Below are 7,470 nucleotides of genomic sequence, written 5' to 3' on the forward strand. Positions count from 1 at the left end.
CTTCGATCAAACCATCAGAATTCATGGCTTAAGATCTGGGAAGACCTTGAAGGAATTTCGTGGTCACTCTTCATTTGTGAATGAAGCTACTTTTACTCAAGATGGACATTATATAATCAGTGCATCATCTGATGGCACTGTAAAGATTTGGAATGTGAAGACAACAGAGTGTTGCAATACTTTCAAATCTCTCGGCAGCACTGCAGGGACAGATATCACAGTCAACAGCATTGTCCTTCTTCCTAAAAGTCCTGAGCACTTTGTTGTATGTAACAGATCCAATACAGTGGTCATCATGAACATGCAAGGCCAGATTGTCAGGAGTCTCAGCTCTGGTAAGAGAGAAGGTGGTGACTTTGTCTGCTGTGCCCTCTCACCTCGTGGTGAATGGATCTACTGTGTGGGGGAAGATTTTGTGCTGTACTGTTTCAGCACAGTAACTGGCAAACTGGAACGTACTTTGACCATCCATGAAAAAGATGTAATTGGCATGGCTCACCATCCCCATCAGAATCTGATTGCTACCTACAGTGAAGATGGGCTCTTAAAGCTCTGGAAACCCTAATTTTTGGCTTTGTTTTTGGTTTTGACTTTTGTTTCTCTTGCTTTCTTTTTACTCAATTTTGTAAACTAAGTGAATTTTCAAAGACATTTTAAGTATATGCTGTGGGGCCTTTGGGCCTCAGAAGCTGAAGCTATAAAGAACCATAGGCTTAATAAGTTTGTTTATGGCATTATGTTTAAAAAAAGGGGGGGTTATTGACCCCTATTTCTTGGTTTATCAATGAACATATTGAATATTGAGTCTTGCTGATTAAAGTTTTTTTTGATAAATTGATTATTACTTTAAGTATCTGTTATTGTCATACTAGAAAGAGAATTCATGTACAAGATGATGTGATTTACTTGCTAAAAGAAGATTATGTGATTTACATTCATTTATCATTTATATGTCATTGTGACTATGTATACTCTGGGTATGGTTTGGAATTATTATATATATATTACAAGTATATCCTCAGTTATGCAGCATAACACACATTTTTACCATCGTATTGTCTTTGGTGCAATTAATATGAGATGTATGAATTATGGAAACTTATCATTTCAGAGACTAATTGCTCTTCCAATGAGCTTGATGCAGGCCCTGGAGAGAACATATGTACAACAGGAGGAGAGACGGGTACAAGTAAGTCCATGGTTTGCTTATGATGGCAACTATGTAGACCACAATTGCTGGACACAGCCCAGTCTCTTCCTCTCTCCCTCCTAAAATAGACTGGTATCATGGAAGCTCCAACACATGCACCTAATTTAATTTAACTTGTTTTCTTTTTCTTTCACTCAGTCTGATGGCATGAGGTACAACTCCAAAATTAACAAGCCTTTTCCTGACTATTAATATAATTAGGGTTTGTGTGTGTGATGTTTGATGTTTATCAGGTCCAATATCTGTCATAATATGAAGATGCAAGGCTTTTGCGTAGTGCACAAATCTTTCCTTCGAGGAGAGAAAAATGACAAAGGTACAAATGCTGGAAGAAATGTGGAAAAATAAACTATTATTCTCTTGGTGGAATTGTGAACTAATCCAACCCTCCTGGAGAACAATTTGCAATTATATCCAAAGGGTTATAAAATTGTGCATTCCCTTTGACCCAGTGATACAACTATTAGGTATCTATCCAAAAGAGACCTTTTTCCCCAATATTTAGAATTTTATTTTCCCAAATTACATGTAAATACAAATTTTGACATCAGTTTTTTAAAACTTTGTGTTCAAAATTCTCTTCCTCTCTCCCTCCCCAACCCTCCAAGAACTCAAGCAATTCAATATAAACTATACATGAGCAGTCATACAAAACATTTCCACGTTGTGAAAGAAAACAGACAAAAACAAAACTTCAGATAAAGGAACTAACAAAAATTATGCTTCAATCTGTATTCAGATGCCATCGGTTATCTCTCTGTAAATGGACTGTGTTTTTCATAAGACCTTCAGAATTGTCTTGGATCATTGTATTGCTGAAAATAACCAAGTCATTCACAGCAGATCATCTTACAATATTGCCGTTATAGAGATATTTTTAATGTTAAAAATAAACAAATACTAAATTAGAAAATTAAATAAACAAAAAGTATTTAAAGACCCCAGAAGGGGGAGAAAGCAGGAACTTCCATGAGCCTCCTCACCCCCCCCCCTTCCTGGGCTGCTATGTGGCCATGAATGCATGATAATGCTCTTTTATCTCTGCATTTCTTTCTTGATGTTAGGTGACCCAAGCTCTGAGCTTCAAAAGGTTGGCAGAGACTTCAGAGGACCCTGCATCAACCAGAGCTGCTGCCAGGTAGCCCTGGCAAATCTACCCTGTAGAACGATCTGCTTTACTCAGTCTGGCAGTGCGTCATATTTGTCACTGACTCAGTGTCCTACAAGCAAGGGAAAAACTTCATCAGGCACATACAGAAGTGAAATTGGTGGGAGTGATGCTCTGTAGCAGATATTTTAAGTATGAGCCCACTCTTCCCAGGAACAGGAACTTAGAGGGGAGACTGTGCCGTGGTTCAGAGGGATGTTTTCATGCTTTTGGCTCTTGTTATATCTTCTCAGTAATTGTCTCTTTGTAAAATCTAATTAAGGTTAATTATTTATCAATGGTATCAAGTCAAGAAGCATTTATTAAATCTTACTGTGTGCCATTTGCTACACCAAGTGCTAGGAATACAAAGAGAGGTAAAAGCCACAGTCTGATAGGGAAGACAAAATGCAAACAACCCTATGGTTCCAAAGGTCTGTCATGCCGGGATGGGAGTGGGGATAAGTTCCTGCTCTCTATAAGATGCTCCAAGGGCGTGCATCTCAAATAGCTTCTGACAACCAAAACCCAACTCCTGGACTTCTTGTGGCGGAACTGTCTCCACTAACAGGAGAAGGGGTGAAGTCGAGTCACTGGCACCTTAAAACCAGTTGCTTAGAGCAGGTGGGGCTCATTAGCCTTGGCAGGCAACCCACCTAGTCAGGGAGACCTGAGTTCAAATCCAGCCTCAGACACTTGACACTAGCTGCATGACCCTGGCCAAATCACTTAACCCTCATTGCCCCACCAAAAAAATAAAATAAAATAAAATACCAAAGCCCCCAAACCCCAACCCAAAAAACAAACCCAACCCAACCCCCAAAAAACAAAGCCAAAACCAAAAATACAAAAAACAATAGGATCATAGGTTCCTAAGTTAGAATAAGATTTGTAGGTGATTTATCCAAATGGTTCTTAACATTGCCAAGGATAAGGATGCCTTTTTCTTGTCTTGGACCCCTTCCCCCGCCTCCCCCCCCCCATGACAGTAGTTGTATTGCAAAAAGTAGCAGATTAAAAACACACACAATGAGAAAAAGCTACCATGGAATCAGAAATACTTCCAAATGAAATTGTATTTTTCCTATTAAGCACAAATGAAGCATGAATACTGTGCAAGTGTTGACACAAAAGCCATTATTCACACTGTGCGGTTTGTTGGAGCTAAATAAAGACCAAATCCCAGACTCCCTGAGTTGCAAGGGACCTCAGAGGCCCCATAATCCAACCTGTACCTGTATCCACTATAATCAGTCATAAGGAGAAGTACCTACTTATATACCAGGAACTGCACTAATCGCTTTTTATGGATGCATATCATTTAATAACTTTACTATAGTTCCAAGTTGTTCTCCAGAATGGCAGCACCAATTCACAATTCTTCCCTTGGTGAACCAATGTTACTGTTTTTCCACAGTCCCTCCATCTAGAAATAAAAGGTTTTTATCCCATTTTTTCATGCTTATTTGCCTATTTACTCATGCATGTGTACAATTGTCTCTCCGTTAGAATGTAAGCTTCTGGAAGGCAGGGACAGATGATTCCAATTTAGTCTCTGTACCCTCAGCACCTAACATGGTGCTTGGCCCGCACTGAGCAGATAGAATGCTGTACCTGGAGTCAGGAAGACCTGATTTTAGATCCCATCTGACACTAGGCACTCGACCCTGGGCAAGTCACAACTTCTGCCTGCCTTGGTTTCATTTTCTATAAAATGAGGGTAATAATAGCATCTAACTCCCAGGGTGATGGTGAGGATAAAGGAGATAATATTTGTTTTTTTGTTTTTTGTTTTTTGTTTTTTTTTTTGCGGGGCAATTGGGGTTAAGTGACTTGCCCAGGGTCACACAGCTAGTAAGTGTTAAGTGTCTGAGGCCGGATTTGAACTCAGGTACTTCTGAATCCAGGGCCGGTGCTCTATCCACTGCGCCATCTAGCTGCCCCCAGGAGATAATATTTGAAAAGTGCCTCAACATTTTAAAGCTATTATTAGTTTATTACTATTATTAGCTTAATAAATGCTTACAGATTGACCAAATTAAAACTGAATATTAAGATTTGTAAGTAGGACAAATTCCTGGTATATCTAGGAGCACCTTCTCCCACAAATTCCCACACCACCAGTGGGAAAGGGAGATACTTTTTGGACAACTTGTATTCCCAGGGTTACTGCTTACCTCTCAGCCCCATTGCTCAGTCTGTTGCATCTCTCTCCTGCTTCTCCCTGCTTTTGAAGTGTCTACTCCTTGTAGGTCTGTTAATGGGCTATTTGTCTACTGAGTTTCTGCTGCAATTTGCTATTGTTGTTGAACTTGATGGAATCTGAAAGCAGATCAAAGCATAACATTTTTTTTACTTTTTTGTGGATTTTTTTTTGGCCTGTGTACTTCTTTCACAGCATGACTAATATGGAAATGTGTTTTGCATGACTGAACATCTATATCAAGAGATAGGAGGGGGAGAGGGAGGGAGATAATCTGGAACTCAAAAATTTTTTAAACAAATGTTAAAAATTATTTTTACATGTAATTGGAAAAATATTCTTTAAAAATAAAATAAAACAGGGAGCAGCTATGTGGCGCAGTGGATAGGGCACCGGACCTGGAGTCAGGAGTACCTGAGTTCAAATCCGGCGTCAGACACTTAACACTTACTAGCTGTATGACCCTGGGCAAGTCACTTAACCCCAATTGCCTCACTAAAAAAAAAAACAAAAACAAAAATAAATAAATTAAAATAAAATAAAATAAAACAAACACTTGTTGATTTATTACAATAATAATACATTTTTCAAATAAAGCTAGCCAAACACAGCAGCTAGATGGCAGAGTGGATAAAGCTATGGAGTTGGAGTCAGGAAGACTCGAGGTCAAGTCCGGGCTCAAACACTCAGATGTGTGACCTAGGATTAGTTGCTTCCCCTCTCTCAGACTCAGTTTTAATGTCTGTAAATTGGGGATAATAATGGCACCTACTTTCAGGATTATTGTGAACATCAAATGAGATAATGTGTGTAAAATGCTTATAAAACTTAAAGTGATCTATAAATTCTAGTTAGTATAGTATGGGCTTGTGTGCTAAGATGTTCTTCACTTGCTTCTTCTGGTCAACTTTGAGGGAACTTCTGGTCGGGCATGAATCAGACTTGTAATGGGAGATGGCAGAGTTCATTAGCTGCTGAGTCAAATGAGCTGATGACTCAATGTAGTTACAAAGAGATCAGCTCCCCATCCCCACCCAGATCCTCTTCTACAGCTCTGAAGTGTGTGGACATGCCCAGAGAACACATCGAAGGAAGGGGCCCCTATCCCTATTTCCCACCTGACTTCCACATGGCCATGAGCACGTGGTTATCTCTGCCTCTTTTGTATGATTTTTTTCTGATCATAGGCAGATGAATACCCCAACAGACACATGTCCTGAGGACCTTGAAAATGTAAATAGTCTGCAGGTCTTTGAATTCCTTGGTTGGAGGCAGTGGAAGCTCAACAGGGGAGGAGAGAGACACTGTGAAGAAGATACCTGGCTCTTTGATAAGATAATGTTTAATTGAGGAAAATGGATGGACGAACAGGACTGCAAAAACCACTTTATTCTCTATGAAGACTGGAGAAGGGCCTCTCCATTGATTATCGTTGTCATTAAAAGTTACCAAATTCACTTCATCTTATCAATTCTGTTAACATCTGAGGTTTCCTTCAACCCAGAGTCCTCCCAACATACCCAACATTTTTGCAATTCTGTGTCATCTCTGTGGGCAGCCAAGAGGTCTTGGAAGTTCTCATGATGGAAAACAGCACTGCCCGCCATCATTTCTAGGGCAGAGAGGGGACAGGAAAATAAGCAGACTTGAGCATGGATGCACTGGGTTGGGTCCCCCATTCCTTCCATTGTCCTTGAGAAACTTTGTGATTGCCATTTGAGGCCCAGGGAAGAGGTAGCTACTGTGGCTGAGCTGAGCCCTAGAGATTTGGACCTCCTGGCCACCCTAGGGCAAATCAGGGCACTCGTCAGCTGCCACTAGACTTGGAGTCCCCGATCATCCTGTAGCTAATAATAATAGCAACCATAGTTAGCATTTGTTCAGCGCTTTAAGGTTTACAAAGCACTTTGCAAATATGATCTCACTTTATTCTCACAACAAGCCGGGGTAGTAGGTGCTATTAATATCCCTTTTTTATAGAAAAGGAAATTAAGGCTTAGGAAGGACAAGTAACTTGGCCAGGGTCACAAATTCTTTCTAGAAATTATTTGAGGCCAAATTTGAACATAGGTTTTTCTGACTTCAGATCCAGTGCTCTCTATACTCTGGTACCACTGTGATGACTCTGGGATGGGGGACTGAAATACTATAGTAAGCCCCAGTCAGCCACAGCCTAAGGCTATATTTACTGCTGACCCAGGAGCCAAGAGTAACAAGCATTACTCTTACAAATCACTGGCACCTGGGGGGGGGGGAGGGGGGACAGCTAGGTAGCACGGTGGATAGAGCACTGGCCCTGGATTCAACCTCAGACACTTGACACTTACTAGCTGTGTGACCCTGAGCAAGTCACTTAACCCCCATTGCCCTGAAAAACAAAAACAAAAACAAAAAAACAAAAAACAAGTCACTGGCACCTGGAGACCTAGAAAGCGTTCATTACAGTGGAGGACAAGGGACTTGCCCAGGGTCATACGCAATCAAAACGAGTCCAAATATTCAAAATCTAATACATCAATCAACAAGCATTAATCACTTGCTGTGTGCTAAGTACTGGAAATACAAAGACAAAGAATGAAACAATGATGGTACAGACAAGGCACTGCACCGGAACCCAGTTGATATTAAGAGATGATTATGTGATTTACCTGCTGAAGATTTAAAGGAGAATATCGGGAAGAAAAAAGATTGTTTAGATTTAAAGGGGAAAAAAAAGTAGAAAACAGAATCTGCAAACTATAGGCCAGTGAGCCTGTCTAAGATTCTTGGAAAAATTCCAGAACAGAAATTAAAGAGATGGCTAGTGAACATCTGGAAACAGAAGCAGTAGTTACAAAGAGCCAGTCAGTGAAACTGGGCTTCACCAAGAACAAGTTGTCCCAGTCTCATTTTTTCCCCTTTTAGTCAGTT

General features: G+C 40.3%; 1 pseudogene; it reads left to right on the forward strand.

The window, feature by feature from the left end:
* Positions 1-565, forward strand: part of LOC122726203 — a 1,742-nt pseudogene extending 1,177 nt beyond the window's left edge.
* The last annotated feature ends 6,905 nt before the right edge of the window (positions 566-7,470 follow it).

The sequence above is a fragment of the Dromiciops gliroides genome, chromosome 4 (genome assembly GCF_019393635.1).
Source record: "Dromiciops gliroides isolate mDroGli1 chromosome 4, mDroGli1.pri, whole genome shotgun sequence".
Lineage (NCBI taxonomy): Eukaryota > Metazoa > Chordata > Mammalia > Microbiotheria > Microbiotheriidae > Dromiciops > Dromiciops gliroides.